General features: G+C 46.4%; 3 non-coding genes across 3 annotated transcripts; 1 reads left to right on the top strand and 2 right to left on the bottom strand.

Moving 5' to 3' along the window:
• The first annotated feature begins 15,606 nt into the window (after positions 1-15,606).
• TRNAS-GCU (transfer RNA serine (anticodon GCU)) lies at positions 15,607-15,688 on the top strand. The gene has a single exon. It is a non-coding gene; the product is annotated as a tRNA-Ser (tRNA).
• Positions 15,689-16,572: 884 nt separating this feature from the next.
• TRNAS-GCU (transfer RNA serine (anticodon GCU)) lies at positions 16,573-16,654 on the bottom strand. The gene has a single exon. It is a non-coding gene; the product is annotated as a tRNA-Ser (tRNA).
• A 326-nt stretch (positions 16,655-16,980) lies between these two features.
• On the bottom strand, positions 16,981-17,062 carry TRNAS-GCU (transfer RNA serine (anticodon GCU)). Its single transcript has one exon. It is a non-coding gene; the product is annotated as a tRNA-Ser (tRNA).
• Between the last annotated feature and the right edge of the window lie 3,924 nt (positions 17,063-20,986).

Raw genomic sequence — 20,986 nt, 5'->3', positions numbered from 1 at the left:
TAAGAACGAGAAAATGAAATCTATGGATTAAATTGTCATTTATAGCGATCAAAAGTGCAGTTAGGCTCGCACTCATAAAATACGCCATGTGCTTCTGTCACGCGCTGAAAAATTTGCGCTTGGAGGTAAAACGAAATTGCCCACCTGAATCATTGAGGAAACATGCGCTGTAGTTTTCCACTCCGATCAGCGGCCTAGTAAGCGGGGCAATAAGTTATGCAGCGCTTCACAATGCCATTGCCTGATTATATCTCTAAAGGCTCCTTGATTTTACATATATCAAGGCACGAGTATCCCCGCTGTGTGGAAGCTACAAGCAGTGTGCGTCTGTGTGATGACTCGGGATGATGAGCGTGACGATAGTTAAACGTGGTTACGCTTCTGTCACGTTTCAAGGGGCTGTCGGCGACATGTTTTGTTCCTGCCATGATTACAACCCCTCGATGCAGCGCGCCGCCTCTGCATAGAGGCAACGGAGCAATCACAGTGGCGGCTGAACAGCGCAGGTTTCCTCAGAGGTCCCTAGATAAGTTCCTAAGTATGTTTATTCGAGCACTTAAGTCTTCCCTAAAGAGAGGCGCACTAGGTTGCGAGAAGGAAATGCAATGCGATTGTCTCAGATATCGATGGACAGGCCTTAACCGCGCCTTTATAATCACTCCCTCTTTTATCCGTACACCCTTAGGGCGCAGATGAGGCGTCCGCGTTTCCTCAAAAAACCATAATAATAATATAATTTGTTTTTTTGGGGAAAGGAAATGGCGCAGTATCTGTCTCATATATCTTTGGACACCTGAACCGCGCCGTAAGGGAAGGGATAAAGGAGGGGAGTGAAATGAAAGGAAGAATAGGTGCCGCAGTGGAGGGCTCCGGCATAATTTCGACCACCTGGGGATCTTTAACGTGCACTGACATCGTACAGCACACGGGCGCCTTAGCGTTTTTCCTCCATAAAAACGCAGCCGCCGCGGTCAGGTTCGAACCCGGGAACTCCGGATCAATAGCCGAGCGCCCTAACCACTGAGCCACCGCGGCAAAAACCACAGCTTTTTTATAAAGGGAAAGGAACGACAAGAGAGTGAAATCAGAAGAAAGGAAGATAGAGGTGCCGTAGTGGACTCCGGATGCCGTAGTGTAATCCGGAATAATATTTGCCACCTATAGATCTTAAGCGTGCCACTGACTTGTTGTTGTTCCCCTCACAAAAACAACTGACTTCGTACAGCACACGGGAGTCATTTGCGTTTCGTCCTCATCGAAGCGCTGCTGCTGCTTTGAGTGCGCACTCCAACCGCGTTGTGAGTTAGTGGTGTGAGGAGGTGAATGCAGTAAATTAAAGGAATTAAAGGAAAGAAGCGCAGGTACCTGCTCCCCAATTCATGCACAGCTTTAAGCGAATTTTGGTGGAGACTATACGCATCACGTCCGATGCCTGCGCGAATGCGCAGATAAGATTAGCTCGGCGTTTCGTCATTTCATTACCGGTGAACGACATAACAGATAAAGCACTTTCCTGTCGAGACGTGCAACTCAACATGGCCGACGGCAGCTTCCCTGTGATTTCAGCTTCGGGAATTCCGTAATTCAATTTGGGGCCCGACTGTCACGTCGACGGACACATTTGGCGCTGCCCATAGCGGCACTAAAGCTGGTAAGCTTTGCGGCAGCGAGCGACTCTAGCTTGTTAACGTGGATTTTGGTTTTCACTTGCGCTTATAAGGGGAGGAACGAACTGTACACCCTTCCAAGTTTTTGACATGAACACGCCATAGTCGGGTGCCGAGTCGATGAGCGCCGTATCACGTAGTACAGCGTCCAAATAAATACGCTCGTGCGCGCACACTCTAAACAATTTCCTACCCGTAAGGTGCAAATCGGCTGTCCCCATAAGAACACCCTTTTGGCGCTAAAAAGGGTGCAGAGATCAGCAGCCTTCAGGAAGGGTGCATAGCATGGAAGTTTAGAGGGCGCGCATCAATCCGAGGCTTTTACTTCATGGGTGAATCAATGTGAAGCACCCTTCCAACATGCATTCGTAGAGGTGTTATGGAAAAATAGTACCCTTTAATGAGGGTGCAATCTTTAATTAATTGCATTAATTGCACCCTTCCTTAAGGGTGCTGATCTCTGCACCCTTTTTTAGCACCCAACAATTGGAAAAGGGTGTTCGTCTGGGGACACCTGATTTACACCCTTATGGGTGAGAATTTGTTTAGTGTGCAGTGAACAGTCCAGTAAAAGTGTCGTCTGCTAGGCTGTTTCGAATAATGGATACAACCCCTCTTACTTTTGAGTCAGTTATCGCGCCTTGAAAATTGTTTTTTGTGTAAATAGTTTGTGTATATTACCTCTCCCTCTATCCTCTCGCCCTGTCCTCCCACCTCTTTCATTTCATTTCTCCATTCTGCCTGCTATCCTTTATTTCCGTTGCCCCAGCTCAGGTGCTTCAGTGTTGATGGCAGATTCCGGGGCTAGCAAAAAACTTTTCCTTCCTTTTTATTATTATTTTAATAAAACCATTTACTACTACTTGAGAAAAGAAATGGCGCAGTATCTGTCTCACATATCGGCAGACACCTGAACCGCGCCGTAAGGGAAGGGATAAGGAGGAGATAAGAGAAGAAGGTGGGATCCAGAATAATTTCGACCACCAGGGGATCTTTAGCGTGCACTGGTGGTGCACGCTAAAGATCCCCGGGCGCCCGAGTGCTGATCGCACAGCACTCGGGCGCCTTAGCGTTTCGCCTCCATCGAAACGCAGCCGGCGCGGTCGGGTTCGATCCCGGGAACTTCGGATCAGTAGTCGAGCGCCCTAACCACTTAGCCACCGCCGAGGGGTGCCTTTTTCTTTGTTTGCTGCACGCCGCTGAAAGGAGATTACAAAAGACAACGTGGTGCCACCTTTTTTCCAGTAGCAAAGAATATTGTGAAGTATTAAGTCAAATCATGCCAGACGTCCTCGCTATTGTGCCCCCACGTGTCCACTTATTTATAACTTGACTGCAGCTTTCAGAAAAAAGAAAGGACGCCAACGTGCTCAAAAGAAATAGGGGTTGGGTTCGTTTTCCTGAACAGCCTAGCAGAAGGCGCTTGCAACGGACTGTTCATTGCGAGCACGTAGGAATTCGCGCGCATTTCTCCGCTTTTCTCCGTGATACGTCACTTATCGACTCAGCGGACGACGCTCGCGTTGGATTTCAAGCGCTCGATGCTTCTAGTGGTCGGAATTTGTCGTCGTCCTATAGCGGCTTGCTAAAAGCGCTATATACGGCTGCAAAAAAAAAAAAAAATTCGGCCGCAGACGATTCTGCGCCTGAGCGTTGCCGTATGGCCAATATCTCGCTGGTCTTTCCCTATAGCCTGCAGCGAAAAAGTGTGCGCCTGATCCTCACTCACTGCGCTTTTGTGCGAGGAACGGAGATGGACTCTTGACAAAGGGAATGACTTGCAAAGCAACGTGATGCGCGCTGCGCAAGAACGTTGCAATCCCAGAGTACCGTTTCAATATATGCATCCTTCATTCAACCCAATCCTTCCCGTTGGTGGAAACGCGCACGCGGTAATGTGCGTGCGTTTTTTTTCTTTGTTGCCCGCTGGCCTTCGGTCTATTATTATTTTTTTTTTTCAGCGAGTTCCTTTTTCCGCTCCCAGTTCCTTCTCTGCTGCCACATTGTGTATGCACGGCATGCAAAGATGAAACTTTCTCGTTTTCATGAAATAATTTCTTCTTTCCCTCAGAAGTCAGTGCGTTGAAATATGACGTGCTAGAGGGAAATAGCAATAAAAACTAAAGCAGCAAAAAAAAAGAGGAAAAAAATACTAGGCCTTTCTCACAACCGAAGTGTTCCTGTTCGCTCCCGATGTTCCATCCTTGTGATGCACACTTACATTCTGTCTGCTCTTTTTTTGTTTACATACTGGGCGGTTCTTTCTTGATTCGCCAGCAAAAGCGAGTATTTTATCGCGCCCCTGGTCCCGCATGAACAATATTCCCTCGGCGGAATAAGAAGAGCGTGTATTCTCCTCCGACAGCGAGGAACACTAAAGTTACCTGGAGACTCGACCGCGAAGCAACTGTACGCAAAAGGTCGAATCAATTCCATCCGAAGGCAAGAATAGGAGCAAAAAGTAATAGGAGGGAACGATTTGCGCGTTTGCAACATGCGGTTTTTTTTTTCTTGAAGCGTGGGCTAACGGGAGCAGGCAGTCGCCACTGCCAGGTGAAATATGCGCATATCATACAGCCAATCCAGACTCCTTTTACAAACGTACGGTCTGCAAAGCACTTTTTCCGGTTTTTGCGTTTCACCGCTCGCATCTCTACATAACTCGTGTATGTATAACGGGGCCGTGTAGGATGCATGTTGTTTGTGGCGCCGTAGAGTGCGTGGCGCGCAACTGAATTTTGGCAGCCGTGGCAAAAGGCGGAAATAAATTTAAGTGAACGGCTGTGGATTGCCGAAAATATGCTGCGCATTCCGGGGACGTGCTCATATATATATATATATATATATATATATATATATATATATATATATATATATATATATATATATATATATATATATATATATATATATATATATATATATATATATATATATATATATATATATATATACCCGCACGCGCAGCACCGCCTGTTTCTAGATAGGCTCGACGTGTCTCGTTTAAAGCATTCCCCATTGCTCTTGACGCAAGCAACGCCGGTTCCGGTTGTTGGAGGGGGGGGGGGGGGTTAAGAGCATAGAAGCAGCAAGATAGGAACAGTCTGTGTGGTTTGGCGATTTTTAAGCTGCGATTTTGAAGAAGTGGCCAAAAGCAGCAGCGCTATTTCTAAAGTTTTTATTGCTTCGTTTGTTGGAGGAGCGGACTCGAAGGACGTGACCGGCGGCTGGCCCGGATGATATATTACAGTACTGCGGTACAATTTGGTCGTCCCGTCTAAAGAGGTGCGCGACTTTTTTGCCGACAGTAACGCAACACTTTCCCAGCGGTTGACGCTGACGCTGAGAGACCATTTTTCTGTCGATGCAGGCATTTATTCCAAAATCCGATCACTACTGTGAGCTAAACTAAGACGAGCTTTATTTATTTATTTTTTACTAACAGTTCTGTAGCAATCTCTGGAGGACCTGAGAATGGAAGTACATTAGCGGTAAAACAAATAAAACTGGAATAGATGGTGTGGACATATATGTGTAGTGTATATTTCCTGTTATATGTATAACTTTTTCATGGCATGATATAGAGCATTTTCTTGTAGTCTGATGTTTTAGCTTGCTGCTGGTTTGTGTTAGCACTCATCGCATTAGTTTCCTTGCTACCTATCTCTCCGTCCTCTTTGGAAATGTACCGCACTTTTTTTTATCCTTTACTTTTGTTACTTCCTTTTGGTTTTCCCTTTCTTTAACTCTGCTGTCCTCAACGCTATTTCTATTGCTGCAATCGGCGTTTTGAACGTTCAAACATCAAAGGGTTAAAGGTCCGATGCTTCGACGACGGTTCTTTTTCTCCCTTCCTCTATAAAATACTGCGCTCTGCAGATTTTTGTGCTTCCTGTCTTTGTTACTATCAGCGAATAGCGAAGGCACGAAAAAAAAAAGTATAACGAGCTAATTTTGAGCGAAAGTAACTGGACGCAGGACAGCGCGTTCTTGTCTAGCACATATTCTAAATGGTGTTGAGCGGCTTCATAGATGCATTCCTGAGTTTGGAAGCGAAAAGCTTCACTACGCGGGTCAGAGCCGAGCTTCGCGTGAGCCGAACTGGTGAGTTATGCGCATGCGCGAAAACGAGTGACGTCACGCGCCGCGGAGGTGGTCAGTCCTCGCCGCTGCCGCAGCCGTCGCCGCCGCCGATTCCGTCGCCTGACCTTTCGGCGCAGCCGCGCGCTACTGCACATGTGCGTCATGTGCATGCGCAAGAAGGCTATATAATGCGCTTGCCAGAGAATAGGCGTGCACACTCGAGATGGAAGGGAAGGAGAGTGCGGCTGCTGCTAGACTACGCAGAAAAGCTGAGAAATTAAAGTCGTCCGATCCAGAAGTATTCGCTTGGGAGTTGGCTGCACAACAGCGCAAAAAAATAATAAAGCCAAAGCTAAACGTGCGGCCGAAACGCCTGAACAACGGGAAATACGCCTTGCTAAACGACGTCGGAAAGAAGCCGAAAAGCGTGTCTTGGCCGCATCTTCAGCCAGCAGCAGCCAAGCGAGTGAGGAAGAGGAAACAAGAGAGTCAGAAGAGCAAAATCCCAAGGCTCGCCGTTACAACGACCACGTGGTACGACTTAGTGAAAGTTCGAGTGCGACTAGCGTGTGGTTATGCTACGAGGCATAACCATGACGTCAAACCAAGCATAACTGAAGCTTTTCGCTTGTATATCCAGGCTTAACTAGTGCTAAGCCACTGCCTAATTTTTTTTCATTTATTACGGAGAGCTATTTGTCAGACACTCGCTGCTAGCTCCACGGATCACCCGCTCACAAGTTCCGTACTTGGTGACGAGCAGATTGTGAGAGCTTTCTACGCCTCCAGATCTAAAGCTCACCATCAGCCACTCATTTTCATGGAAAGTGGCAGCGCGAAGCAAAAAGAAAAGAAAGAGAGAGGAGAACAGTGGACAAGTGTTCTCGTGTCTCTCTTTCGTTCTTGTTAATTCGCGCTGCCACTTTCCATGATGGTTCATGAGCTAGCCCGCACCAAGATATTAACCTCTATTTCGCTGTGCTATGCGCAATGTTGCTCAAGTTCACCGAATGCTATATGCAGATTTTCGGCTGGAAGTGTTCCGAAATGAGATAAGGGATAAATGTTGATTATGGAGGCACTGAAACACCTTTTGTAAATCTCGCAGCTATGGCTACTGTTAAAAGTTTCTCCCTTTTTTTTATTACAAATGCAGGAGTACGTGACGTTTTTTATCACAAGGGAGGCATATACAAACGACGCCGTAGCGATGTGATGTGCACCATTGGATTTGAAGCCTGCATTAAGCAAATACCGCATCTTATCTCGGATCACAAGCTGCTCCTTTTCCTGCTCAGAATTTATGCCCTGCGAAAATCGGCCAAGACGACCACTTACTACGCATCGGAACCTGCGCAGTCCCCTGGTTCGGAAGACGCGATAGTACCAAGAAAACAGTAACGAAAAGCAAAGAAGTCGCTGAAGAACGAGATCTGGTTTAAAAAAGAATGCACCAACACTTAAACAAAAACCAAAATATGTATTATCATTGTCGCCAAGAAGGAAACGCGTTGAGAACTCGATACATACATAGAAAAATTTTTCGGCCTGGCCTCAGAAATGGAGAGTGTTGGGACTTGTCGCTGGAACCCCAGACATGGCACGTGGCGGTCACGAAACCTTCAATGTCTGAAAGCCACAAAAGAGCGAAATCATCCACCCGGTTTATTGCTCCATGTTGCAATCTTTTTCCAATACTTCGATACGCGGGCCATGCAGTCAGTGTTTCACTCCTAATAGCCTTTTGAGCGCCCACACGCGCACATGGCGCCCTCTTCAATATTCCTTGCGCTTTGCCCAACAGCGAAGAGTTAACAGTCGCAAACTTCGGCCTGCCACAGGCAGCGCTGATCGATAAGCCAAAAGTAAAGTAAGCGTTCTCTGTGCGTGATTACAGTGCCTCGGTGTTTGGAAATCCGAAACCTTCACTTGATATGCATTCTCTACTGCAGCCTATACGCTAAGCGGATCCAACACTAAAGCTACACGTATAAAAATTCGCCACTTCATGAATTGTACCGCGAAACGGGCAACTTGATGCCATTGCGATTTTAGCGGGTCGATTTTTCATGGCGACGCCACAGAGTCCCAGTTTGTGCCCTCCACCCCGTAACTGCTCACGCAGAGCAGCTGTAGACAACTAAGCTCTTTCAACTGTACTGTCCTGGCTGTCGTCAGTGTTCACAGCAACGCAAGTAAACAACGTTTTTTTTTTCTTGGAAGGAAAGTTTTAGCCTGAAATCTAAGACTGACGACGATTGGGGGTATTGCGGGTCGGCTGGCCCGATTTTGTCACTTAGTTTTTAATTACTTAACAACTCCTGTTAAGAACCGAATGGAATTGAAAAAAGTTGTCGACAGGCTTCTTTCACTGTGCTTTTGCTTTCATTGACTGCGTAGACGTACCGTCTTTGAGAAAAGTAATCAGGCAACGAGACTGCTTCACAGTCGTACAGTGGAGCCCTCACGGCGCCCCTGAAGACCAAAAGGTCTCGAAAACTGATGACAGCGGTTGTCCCTACCTTACACATATTAAGTGCTTAGGTGGTGCCATAAGTGGGCCTCTGGGCGGTTAAGAAAAAAAAAACCCATTTCTTGGTTACTCTTGGCAAAGTCAGTATCTGGAAAGGCAGGCAGTTTACGTGTTGGTAGCTACACCGAACGTGCATACTGAGTGCAGACAAACCTTAGTCCTCAGATGCCGGTGTGCACTCTGTACTCATCGGTATGCTCGTGACGGAAGGCTCAACACTGTGCATTGCGCTACCTAACACCTATAAAAAGAAAATGATTCGTGCAACGTTGAGATACAGGAAGAGGGCAGAGTGGGTCATGGAACAAACGCTGGTTAATGATATCCTAGTCGAAATCAAGGGAAAGAAATGTCCTTGCAGGTCATTACGTGCTGAACATTAAGTAATAGCCATTCATACCAGACACAGATTCCAGGCGTATATTGCGTAGCCAAATCCCACATCATTTTACGAGCGGCATTCAAGCAGCTGAGGCGTTTTACAAAAACAGCACGAAATAATTTGGCATCAGTGCTGGCATTTTGTTTCTTCTCTGGCGTAGTTATCGTTCCTGCGTGCGCCGTTGAGGGTCGGCGGTGATAAAGTCTGGCATTCAATTCTCTGCTGTGTTCCCATACACGCCAAAGAGACCATAAAAAAGTTTTGTTAGCACTTCCGGCCTCTAAAGTGTTGATGCTTACATTCCTTTACAGGTTTGCCTGGTATAGTATTCTCTATTAGCGACCACTGTTGATCATTCTTCGATCGGGAGCAAGACGGTGGTTGGCTCGTGGTGTTGGAACAACGGCTCTGACTTCGAAACTCTTCGGCTAGCCTTCCGTCTCTGCTTTGCGATAAAGTTACGAAAACTTTTGTGGGTTCTGAGAGTCGTTAATCGATGCACTCGTCATCACGTGGTGTCCATGGAACATGTATTTTTTTTTGTGACTGTTGGCACCGTGCAAGCAGGCGGGGGTCATCGCGGCGCCATCGATCGGTGCCCCAAGATTTCACCTTGGGCTCCTGTTGCTGTCTCGATGGAAGAGACGTTGTCGTTCGCATCGATTCAGGTCGGCTCAGTGGCCGTTCTTGGCAAACTCGATTCATTGCTGTATATGGACTATTTGCACACACAGAGAAAGAACGGGCGGTATAATGGTGAGCACGTGTGTTCTCTGTGGGCCTGTCGTCGGACGTGAAAGTGAGACACGAAATAAAGTATGGAGGCAGTTAATAGGCCTCTGGTTCCGATTTTTTTCGCACCGCCGTCTTTCTGTTTGTATACCTCTTAACGCTTCCCGGCATAATGTTTAAATCTTTGTTTTGTTTGTGTCCTGCATATCTTTGCCTTGTTTTGGATTCTCCGACGGCTATGTTGTCGGCTCAATGAGTGGCAAAATGATATGCACTCATGCATTCGTAAGGCTCAAGCGAACTTTTAGAATATTTGCAAGATCTAACTTACCCTCAAGAATTCATTTCGTGCTAGTAGGCCCTGGAGAATAAGCCAAAGAAAGTGGCCGTAAAGGCCTGTTTCTCTGAGTTATTTCATGAGAAGAAGGAGGAACTCTTTGGTCATCTCTGGAGATGCTAGTCTGGTAATCTACCTGGCAGGTTATTTCAGATGAGTGGGAAAAAGATGAAGCGGAACACGCGCACGAAACTGTCGCGCTGCAGAAGATAGACCACGGATCCTATGTCGTGGAAAGAATATCCCGACACTGCAACCTTGATGCCTATAGATTGATTACGCTGTCGTTCCAGGCGAAACTTCACACATGCAGTCATGGAAAAAAGTTTGCGGGATGCGAGTTTGCGAAAAAAATAATTATTTGTGTGCGGTGAGCCACAACAGGTCAATTTAAAGCATAGAAACATGAATGGATATGTACGTTCCATCTCCTGAAACGAGTAGCATCTCCCTTTCTGGCGAAGCAATGCAGAGATAAATTTTTGCCTACTAATATGCATCCCGTAGACATTTGGCAAAAATTTAACTCTTTTTTTCCTTTGTATATGGGTGTGCTCATCAGGGTTGCTGTAAGAAACCTCGGTTCTGTAATTCTAGGAACGCAGCAGGCAAGAAAATACATTGTGCTACATGATAAAAAAAATTAAAAACAAAAAGCTGGGAGAAAGGGGATTACGGACTAGAGCAGCTCCATACAGTTAATAGATAAGGAAGAAAAGGAAAGAATAAAAAACGATGGCAATAAACTTGTTTAGCAAACTGCTGAAGCCCAGCACTTGTCCGTTAGAACAAAACAGCACGTTTCTTTGGGAAAATAATTGCCGCGGGTGAAATTGAAAACCGCCCTAAGCACGTATAACCGGAGCGATCATTGTTAATGAAGCTGTCGTGAGCAGTGGTTGCGAGGTACCATTATGAGCCCTTGTATGATTATCGCGGCAGCTATCATTAGAGGACCACACCTCGTCCCACCGTGCACTCCGTTCCTTATGTCGCGAACAAAGGCTAGAGCAAACATTACAAGAGTTCCTACAACTCGCATGGCTGCGAAACACAATATTGACCTCGTTCTTTTTTTTTTGTTTCTGAAGAAAGGAGAAAAGATATAACTGGATGTGGCTGCTCTTCGTCACTTGTCCTCAATGCTAGGCCCTCACGACACGGCGGGTTGACCTCGCCTTGTACACGCTTGACAGGCCGTGGTCAAGCTTGAACTGCATTTCTGCCACCAGTGTTGACAGTAGACAAACACTGACTGCCCACCGCATAGCAAGATCCGTGCACTACTGACGTGTATGCCCGTATATATGTCTGCGTGCACGGATGAGCGTTCGTGCCACATATAGGAGCTCATGCGTTTCTTGTGCGTGCGCCCTAGGCTCCTCTATACACGAGACATCGATCTGCGCCCGTACCTATACCTGCTCACAAAAGAAGCGATTCCTGAGGCTCGCCTCAGTCGACCAGCGTTAGCCGTGACCTTGTTACGGCTACACGCTGATAGAAAGCTCTGCCGTGCCTCGCATGGCCGGGGACACTCTTATGACCTCCGTTTCGCTTGTCCATTTATATTCTTTCCCTTTCTTGGCGAGCGGAGACGATCTCGGTACGGGTCACGTCATATCAGCGGGGCGATCCCCGAGGCAAGAGCGGATCAGGCTTGCTTTCTTTCGACTGCGCGTTTTCATTCATGAATTATTTTGCCTTTTCTGACTCTTTCTGTGTCTCTCCCAGTGCGACATGGCCTCCCAGCATGGAATCCTCATGCGTGTGACCGAATGCCGTGCCGTCTCCACCTGTCCACAGCATACCTTTGATGTTTGGCCAGCGAATGAATCCGCCGGGGGCGCGACGGTGGCAGTGTAGCCTTTGGCCTCGGCTCCACCGCTTTGCTTCCGATGGCTGTGCCGGGCTTTTGTCTTTGATCTATCCAGGTTAGGAGCGCGCGCTATCGATCAGAAGTAAAAACGGCAGGCCGACTGCTATTGATTTGTGTGGTTGTGTAGTTCTTAGTTGCTGTGGACAAGGTCACCGAACCCGTAGCTGCATGTGGAGAGGAAGAAAACTATTTGTGATATATGTTTTCTTGAAAGAAGGAATAATATTTCACGAGAATAGCAAGCTTGTCTGCTTCAGTATAACTTGGTGCTGGGCTAGTTGGTCGCTCATTGTTTGAAAATTGGATGTAGCGTTGCATCCAGCTTTCAAACGAAGCTTGACAAGTTGGCGGTAGCTCATTCTGGTGTACCGGCGTAAAAATAATGTCATTGCTTGTTCACTGATTACACGTCAGAATGAATGATATTCAATATAATGATACAGAAAATAATTTATCGCCAGTTATACTGAAAGCGTTTAGTATATAGTGAAACCTCGTCATTATGGCGAGTTTCTTACAATTAGGGGTATAAAGGACCAGCACTGGGATGGCAGTAAAGAAGTACTATGTGAACGTGGGTGAATGCTTACATATTTCATGCAAGCTACATCCCAAAATATGCAAGCGCTGCTGGAATTCAGCACGCATTGTTCCGTCTTTCTAGCAGTATTCCGTGAAAGAACACGGGGTTTGTTTGTGGCCTCGAGATAAATGTTGCCAGAGTTACATACACGGTATGAGTTCACCTACCAGTCAAGTCGCGATCGCCTGGCTGTTTTCCAAGTTTTGTGGCGCCGCGACTTCCCTAAATAATCTTGGCTCGGCAGAGCACGAGTCCTCTTTCTCTCTGGCGTCAGCTCGAATGCAGCCTTCTCGTGGGTTCTGTACCGCAGAGATAGGCCATCAGGCGGTGAACTGATGTTTGACGAAGCGACAAGCTAGCCTAGCTGTTTAAGCCTCTAGGCTGGTCTAGTCCAGTTATCTCTGTCCACGAGAGCTTAGATGTCACCTTGCTTGCCCCCAACGACCTGACCCTCTTCTAGAGCATTTTTTTTAAATGGCTTTCGCACGGACTTTCCAATGGATTTACACGCTGCGAGTGAAACAGAGTCAAGTTTGTAGAGACCGAACTAAGCACTGATAGTAGCTTATCTACAGTCAAGATGTATTTGCGCAAAACGCAATAATTCTCGTTCGGCAGTTGTGCGGTATCGACGCACATTCACTCACAATGCGTTCGGGCATTCAGGGTGATAAGTTGGACAATACAATGTAAAAACATAGAAGCAGCAAGAGTCCGTACCAGAATGGGGGATGTTCGACCTATACAAACTTTGAAAACTCAAACTATTCAGCGCCTGTCATTTCTCGTCCTGCGTGTGCAAGCAGCATGTATGTGCTGTATAAATGGGCCACTGCACTATTTTCACTAGGAGTTTTGCGTGCGAGTGAAGAGAAGTTTTACTGCGATAGTAAAAGGAGCCTCACAGGCAAAAAAAGTAACAGTCTTCCGTCACTTAATTCCCATTGGCTAAGAGGAGTGTGACGTCACGCACAATGTCGGAGGCTCGCCGAGGGCGAGGCGGCAGTCGCCCGGCCATATGCGTAGTACGTGCCAAGCTCTCTGTTGGCATGGGACCAGATGCAGGGTCGTCGAGCGCTGTGGAAAATCCCCGCAAGCGGAGAGGGCGCCCATACGAGTGCATTGGCTTTATGTATCCTATGGTACATTGGCAGCGCAGCAACGGTTGCACGGAGGCGCTATTCTCTCGCATTGTTCCCCGTGATGATAATTAAGTCCTCATAAATTTTTAAATCTGACATTGTGTTTTCTATGCGAAGTCAGTGTTACCGCATGCGAAGTTCCATTTTGCGTTTTTAAGACCGGCTTTCCATATCAAACCAGATGATATACGATACCATATTGCATGTCAAAATACGATATGGTTATGCATGTGCCACAAGTGAAACGTGAAATTTTCACTAACTAGTGCTGTAAGCTATATTTTGTTACTTTTGTAACTTAATTTGTTGCTTGTTGTTACGAGATTTTTTTCCTATGAGAAGCCCCACAACTCTACCAACAGCGACGATTTTCAAGGCAAAACACTATCCATCACATCAGCAAGCAGACTGGTGTGTTCACGCGGACGGGCCTCCTCGTAGCGGCTTTTGCAGATTCACGTGACCGGACCTCTTAAAACCGCACCTTGCTTATAGATTTACATAAGAAACATTTGTGCAGCGCAAATTTCAGATAAAAGAGAAATAGAAATGGCATCTCTAAGCGAGTTGCGTGCAGAGGAAGTACTTATCCTAAGCTACTGGCGTTCACTTTTTGCCTATGAACTCAAAGTAGCGCCATCGAATGGCCGCCGCGCAGGGAGTTAAGATATACCAGACCGGCTTGCGCTGTTACTGTAGCCCTTGCAAAAGTTTCGCGCTGAAGAAGATAAGCGAGAAACTTTCCCCATAACCACAGCTCACGCTGTGTAATGCACTCTAGGTGTACTTATTGCCGTCATACGATGCTCCTTCGAGAGAAGGGTTTGGCGTGCGCTGTAACGGGCGAGCTGAACTCTGCGTTCGCTGCTGGGAGATAAATTAACGAGTTCCTTGCCTCTGCTAGATTTCTTTTACCATCCATTGCTAAAGTTTGCTATATGTTACAAAGTCATTATGTTAAAGATTGCAAAATGTGGCACGTATAGAAATTCACACACACAAAAAAAGTTCTCCCGCTTGGGGCAATAAATCAGCCTCCCAGGACTCATCGAAGATGCTGGTTCCTTGCCGGTGTACAGCTAACGCTAAAGAACTCAAAACTACGCCTACATTCACTAGCCTCCGAAATACAACCGTATGAGTTCTCTAGATTTAAAAATAATTTCGTTGCTGGTACGAACTGAGAATTGCGTTTCGGGCTATCGAAATATTGATCTCGGGCATTCCCAGGTTTCTTGTACTCGACGTTTGAAACCCCAATACTGGAGCAAAACCACTACCTACGACACGCGGATTTAATATCAACCTGCACCTGACTTGGACTTTGCAGTGGCAGCGGAACCAATTGCGCAACCTAAGGGCATTGAGAAAGCCATTTCTCTTTAAATCTTTTGTAACCTACAAACTTACTTACATCATGTATTTCCCCCCACCCCTACCCACCCACCCCACATATGTCTAGAATGTGCCTAGAAAGAGACCTCACTCCGAAGGGATGACGTCGGCCCACAGAGCAAGAGCAAACAAATTTTGCTTGCACATGCGCAGTGCACCCGCAACTGTGGACGTATGTGGCCGTCACGAAGTTTCACTCACCGCTCAAAGCATTGTGTTTATATCAAGTCTGGCAAAAATAGTAATAAAGAAGACGCCTCATTGTACTGACCACTACGTAATTCCTCTTAATGCGACATTTAAAGGTTCGATTCCAGCGTCCGTCTGCTCGTTTGATAGGAAGCGGCTGCATGGCGAAACGTTCCCAAAGATGGCCAATTTTCTCTCTCGTTCTTTGTAAGTTAACGGAGCTTAGTCAAAAAGAAAGACAAGGGCACCATCTGCTGTGAACGAACGCGCAGAAATAAAAAAAAAGCAGAAATTGCGACGCCTTTGTTCTAAAACGAGCAGCTGCGCTTGAAAGTGCGGTGACATGTCCCGGAACGAGAAGTACCTAAAATATCCCTAGGAATTCTCCAGGCACGTGTGAAATATCACGGGGCTAGGGACCATAACAGAACTTGTTTTCCACATTAAATTCAGCAGGAAATGGAACCGGGGCTGGATTAAGGACGCAGAATAAATATATATTGTTTCTTATAACCGTAGGCGGTCGCGGTTTTTTTCATTTGCAGCCCTTCACTACGGTGCATGCCACAGGCCGAAGGAATATTTGGCACTAAAAATACGCGAATATGTTAAATAGCTTTAAAACTTTCGCCTTACGAAAGTCTGCAGGCAGAGCAAGGTACTGCGAGAACTCCTATGCATACGGACGAGGTGGCCGAGTGGTTAAGGCGTTGGACTGCTAATCCAATGGGCTCTGCCCGCGTGGGTTCGAATCCCATCCTCGTCGCAAATGCCTTTTTTCTTTTACACCACTTCAACTTAATTCTTTGGCCGAAGACGTGACGTCACGCAATCCCTGCGATCGGATAGGTCAACTGTCCGGAGCGAAAGATCGCTGCCCAGGAATGTCGGCGTTAGGGAAGGGGCGCTTTCCGAGCGTTGTCTGTGTATGCCGTCGTGTGCCACGTGCTGAGATAACGAGAAAGTGATCAAGGCATAAAGGAGCAACGCGTGTGTAATTTTATGGGTATATCATAACAACACGCTTGATCAGAGGAGATTTAGAAGGACGTTATTTCGCAACTCTGTATCATATCCAGCTGGACTGCGGGCACAGGGAAGAAGGAAAAAATCGGCTGCAGCGAAAGTACCATGCATGCTGGTTTATCTTTAGGGATGCCGAATAAATCTCGCACTTGGAGCTTTCAGGCCAAGAAAGACAATTTTGCTGTTGTTTTTCATTCTTCTTCAACAGGACAGCGGGAAGTATTGTTATTTGGTCGCTTAGCCATGCTCTACCAAATTTGACGTCGCTCTATCATTGCGCACATTTGTAACGCTACCATACACGTATATATGCTGAACAGCATTCTTGGAATCATCCACACATGTTTAGTGCCATCTGGGAAAAATCGGGGAACGAGACAACAAGAGCATCTTTGGGGCCTAGTTTTCGTTCTTATTAGTGAAAACAAATATTTAAAAAAGTTACAACGCAACGCTGATAAAGGTGTGACCGCTTGTTCACGCGTATCTCCTACGCGCTTTCCCTCAAGTTTGTGAGGCTTATTCGTTGCACGAGAAAAAAAATAAACGCTCGTTTTGACCCTTTCTCTCAACAGGGGACAGATTTAAAACAGAACAGTCTATGCTAAAAAAAGATCAACGTTGCGACGAGGATGGGATTCGAACCCACGCGGGCAGAGCCCATTGGATTAGCAGTCCAACGCCTTAACCACTCGGCCACCTCTTCCGGATAGCGCAACGAGTTCGCGACGCCCAGCTCTACACACTAGGAAGGCAATCAATCTGCGGTGCGGAGTGTCTGATAAGGCCGCGCATCCGAATGAGACAAAAAAAAAAGTTTTTTAGAGGCCTTGCCCTCAATCATGTCAGTAAAAACAAACATGTAAAAAAATCCTAGACAACGGTGTGGGCGCTTGTTCATGTGCAACCCTCACGCACTTTCCTCCAAGTTTGTGAGGCTTGAACGTAACATGCAATAAAACAAACGCGCATTCTGCTAATTTCCCGCAACACGAAACAGTTTACAATCAGGCGAAAAAAATATCAACTTTGCGACGAGGATGGGATTCGAACCCACGCGGGCAGAGCCCATTGGATTAGCAGTCCAACGCCTTAACCTCTCGGCCACCTCGTCCCGACGGTGCAGGAAGCTCTCGCTGCGCAACTCAATCGAGCTACGGTGCGGAGTTTCCGATAAGGCCGCGTATCCGCAACAGCTGGCAGAGAGCCAACCTTTGTGAAAGCGGAGTCGCCTCTCTTTCCATGCCCGGCTGGCAAAGCGCTCGACTGCAGTCGTTGAAACCGGAATAACTGCCGGCATATGTTACCGTAAGGCCCCGTTCGTTTTACAAATTTATATGCAGCAAACGAAAACTCTTTTTTTAACTTTTCTAAGGCTCTGTGCTGCCTTTCTTTCTGCAGGAGGTTCGTGCGTGATTTAACCTGAATCCGGTGATGTAAGACGTACAGATTCTTTAACTGAAAAGTTTTCATTATGGGCAGAAGTCGGAGGTTACGTATATCGCTGGTACGTTATGTGCCGTCATTGCCAGAAGCAAAACCAGGAAGCGGAGTTTGGTTTTCAGCCGCGTAGTGTGGCACTTAAGAAACTCCGTATGCTCTAAATATGTGTAAGGTAGCGAGGGCCCTTGTCCTGCACCTTTCCGGACCTTTTGGTCTTTATGGGTGCCGTAAGAGCTTCATATATGGCTCAGAAGCAAACTCCGTTGCCGGGTAACTTTTGGCAACCACGGTACAAGGCGTCTAGTTTTCCGCCGCCTTCACCACCACAACCAACCAACCAACTAACAAAAAAAAATACTATCGTCTAGAACTGCCCAAGTAGTAAGCGAAATGAGGGATGCCTCATAGCCGTAACAGCGCCAAACCGTTACCCTACCCTTATCATGACTGCTCAAGCCTAACTCGCCTCCGTGTTACGTAACGACTCCTTGGGGATCCGTTTACAATTAAAAAAAGGGTGCGAAGAAAGTGCTCGTTTGTGGTTTCGTAACTTCGCGCATCCGCCTCCCAAGAGTTGTTAACGGATAGCTAGGTTGGCGTCGTTGCTTGTTCTATGGGCACTCCAAGAATGCAACGCATGTTCGCTTTCTTGCTGGCATCCTTAAACGACTGCGCGGGGACATATAATCGTGTTACGCAAGTGAGAACCCGTAAGCAGAGGAACTGCTCCCATGCGAACGTCTGCTGCCAGCGTTCGGTCGTATCCAGTTTTTCACGTGAGGCCTTATTGAAACAGAGGGCCGGTATATACAAGCGCTGTGGCCTCTCTTTATGTAACGGTTTTTGAGATAGAGGTGCGCTTCGATCGCGAAAACATCTTGAAGGGGGGTCCGAAGCGATAACGTCAGTCCCTATACTTGTTGCTCGTAAGCCTTTTGTAAGCCGATCGGATGCCGTCGAGCGGAATTTGGTGCGCAAAGGCTTACGAGGCGTCGCCGAGCATGCAAAACACTAGAGAAAGCAAGGCTTCCAAGAACATTCAATTCTTTGGCTATTCAAATGAGAAGAAAAAGAGCGCTTACGATCGCTCCTGCGCGTCTCGAGCTTTGTTTAGGCGATGCAAGCGTGTTTGAGATGGAATTGCGCACCAAACGAGAAATAATTTTGCGGTTAATAAAAATAAATAAATTCTCGCGTAAACACAGCAATAATAAGGAGAATCCATTTCAACGTTAATATCTTGTCCTTCGTGAAAAATGCATGTGCCACCCTTTCGTATATTTGAAGCTTCCCACAATTAACGTGGCCATAAGAGTAGCGCTGGGCACGACTGCTTTGTAAACAAATTGTACCTTCAAAGATAAATATCTATAAATTTACGGATAGACGAGAACGATTTGGCAAAATTGATACAGCCCCGCGGTTCGATCTGCCACATGAACTGAATTGATAGTTCACGCCGTTCGCAGCTGATGTCAAAATAATAGAATGATAGGCACTGGACGTGAAGTATAGACCCGGCCTTGTATAGCCTAGATTGCTTTGCCTTTACAAGTTAGCAGTATGTATCCCTTTGTGTGTTGTGTGAATGCGTGTATGCGCGTGTGTTATGTGTGTAACTTTCCTTTGTCACGAGAAAGGTTTTTCCACTACATCCTCCTCTATCGATTCAAACATGTATACACTAATACTGCTAGAAAATAGCGAGAAGACTTCGTATAAGACGGTGCTTTTTGACGCGGTCGTAGCTATCACCCACTGGCAAATTAACAGTGTTGCGTGACCATTTCTTTCGATATGCCATGGTGCCTTTATCAGACAATGTGAGCCAGAGCAACTTCTGCAACCAGGCAGTAGCAATTTCATTTCGTCACAAATGATGGTAGCCAGCCAGACATTGCCTCGTTAACCTCTCCGCCTTTTCATTAATCTTTCTCACTCGCTCTCTCTCTCTTTGTACACATAGGTGTTCTAATGACGAGAAACTATATGCGAAATAATCTTTTTGGCGTCATTTTCCAGTTCCGAACGTAAGTCTCCGTCGCATGCCGCTATTCTACACTCGCCACAGCTGTGACTGTGCTATTTCCTTTTTCAGTCCAGCATTTTTCGGCACATCTTAATCTGCCGGGTAAAATTTGTGTACACTTCTATTTATCTATCCAGTAATTCTGCATTGCAAATATGTTACGAGCCTTACGTTGGCTGCATTGACAGCCTTTTGGAGTTTTGCTAAGTCCTAAACGTGCACAAACAAATATTGCGCTGTTCTTGATAGTCTGTCGCACGAAGACATGTCATCAAGTTGGACGACGGCATTCATCCACAGTGAATGAAGCGCGCATTGACACCTTATCGATATGCATCGATAAGGCCTTTTTGTTTCTACATATTATTAGTTTTAGTTTACGAAACACGTTCAATTACGAGCTCAGTGTTGAAAAGGAGAGAGACGGAATGGTTTTAAAATTTACCAAAATCAACATTATCAGGAAAGATAAGTAGAAAGTGTAATGGGACCGACTGGCAGGAGTTCAAGCAGCGCAGAGAAGAGGTAGACGAAGTGCAGCTGGGATTCTCGAGTGACGCCTTTGAGTGTGTCCGTCCGACCAACGCTTACCGAGCTGCGGTTCGAATAAACACCTTTTCAAAAGAGAAAATAAAAGCAAAAAAAAGGTTCTGTGATTGCTGAAGTGGATCATTTAATAATATCTTAATATCTGGATTCCAATATAGCGCGTATTCAGCAGCTCACCTACTAGCAATGAACCAAACAATAATCATATTGAAAACATAAAAAAGAGTGCTCTGTTCATATTTGCATAAGCCTTTCCTGTCCTACGTTTTGGCGCTAGTATCGAGGTCAGCGAGCGGATATAAAAGAATCAGTAAAACACTGAAAATAGTTAGATCAGGCAAGGGAAAGCGATGGCACACCATTTCGACAGCTGCGACATGCAGCTGCGCTTTTAAAAAGCTCGAAGGCCGCCTAGCGTGAAGGAGTTCTCTTCGCGCTAGTAGACACGCATAGTTCTTACGTATGGCCTGTAAAACCTAAGCGCTGGGACGACCAAAAAAACTGCAAAGCTTCGGAACTTATAGAAATTCTGCTGGGCTTGTTTAAGCAAGCAGATCTCGCTAGAGTTTTATTGAGAAATTCCGCTGCACACTACGCTAGTTAATGAGTAGTAAGTGTGTTTAACAGCGCGGAACAACGGCAGCATATTTCAAGTCCTTATTCGCTATGCATAGAGAGTGGCGTATCTATAACATTACCAACCGTAACCTCTTCCCAATAACTGCATGTATAACTAGTTTAGCGACCACTTCGTGTGTGTGCTGGTCGGAATCCGAAGATTCGATTATAACTTATAGTGACCAGTGAAATTTATTCGTGAGTATGTATTTTCCATGGGCGCTCAGTGCCAGAGTTGGTATTTCCGTTCACTGCTCGTCGATTCGGGCGCGCTTCTGCGCAGTTAGCATGCGGGTATTCTGTTCTTTCTGATGCTAAATAACGCGACTTTTCCTGACCTTTAGAGATAGTGCCGTCGAAGACGGCCTTTGCCAGTGGTTTTTACTGCACTACCCCCTG

The sequence above is a fragment of the Amblyomma americanum genome, chromosome 3 (assembly GCF_052857255.1).
Source record: "Amblyomma americanum isolate KBUSLIRL-KWMA chromosome 3, ASM5285725v1, whole genome shotgun sequence".
NCBI lineage: Eukaryota > Metazoa > Arthropoda > Arachnida > Ixodida > Ixodidae > Amblyomma > Amblyomma americanum.
This window is presented reverse-complemented; position numbering and strand designations above follow the sequence as displayed.